Source organism: Chinchilla lanigera, unplaced genomic scaffold (genome assembly GCF_000276665.1).
Source record: "Chinchilla lanigera isolate Chin_1 unplaced genomic scaffold, ChiLan1.0 scaffold00007, whole genome shotgun sequence".
Classification (NCBI taxonomy): Eukaryota; Metazoa; Chordata; class Mammalia; order Rodentia; family Chinchillidae; genus Chinchilla; species Chinchilla lanigera.
Genome location: NW_004955408.1, coordinates 28,486,371 through 28,487,332, shown reverse-complemented (window position 1 = coordinate 28,487,332; position 962 = coordinate 28,486,371).

The following is a 962-nucleotide window of genomic DNA, read 5'->3' as shown; positions in this document are numbered from 1 at the left end:
AAAAAACTTCAAGAAGCAAGCTAACCAAGAAACTAAAAGACTTCTATAATGAAAATGACAGAATGCTGAAGAAAGAAATTGAATAAGATATTAGAAAATGGAACTTTCCTAGTTCCATAGATGAGCAGAACTGACAGTGTTAAAATGGTAATATCATATATCTTAGTTACTTTTCCTATTGCTGGGACAAAATAACCAACATACATAATTCAAAGGAGGAAAGGTTTATTCCAGTTCAGTTCAGCTTGGTTCCATTTATGTGGTGTATTATATTTATTGATTTAAGTATGTTGAACCATTCTTGCATCCCTGGGATGAAATCAACTTGGTCAGTGTGTATGCCCTTTTAAATGTGTTACTGAATTCTGTTTGCAAGGATCTTATTGAAGGTTTTGGCATCTTGTTTCATCAAGGATATTGGACTATAATATTCCTTTTAGTTAAGTCCTTGTCCATTTTTGGTATCAGGATAATGCTGTCATTATAGAATGAATTTGGAGGAATTTCTTCCCTTTCAATTTCATGGAAAAATTTGGGGAGGTCTGTATAAGTTTCAGTCCATAGTTGGCCAGTTTCAAGGTTAGGATGGCACAGAGACATGGCAGAGGAGAAATAGTTCATTGAGAGGTAGGCAGAAAGTAGCAAAAAGCAAAAACAGTAGCAAAGCAAGCCTCTCTTTCTTTGCTATCTCATACAGACTACAATGGGTAATAATGGGCTCTCTCATTATTTACACCCAGAACTATGCCAATTTCATTCAGTGGACTAATTTAGTACCACTTACCCTTAATCCCAGTATCACACTCCCTAGATCCAACCAGCTCCAAAAAGCCCCACCTAGCAATGCATGAGGCTTTGGTGGGACATCTAGATACAAGCCATAGCATCATATTGCCAAAAGTGATTTATAGATTCAATGTGATTTCTATTAAAATGCGAACAACATTCTTCATAGAATTAGG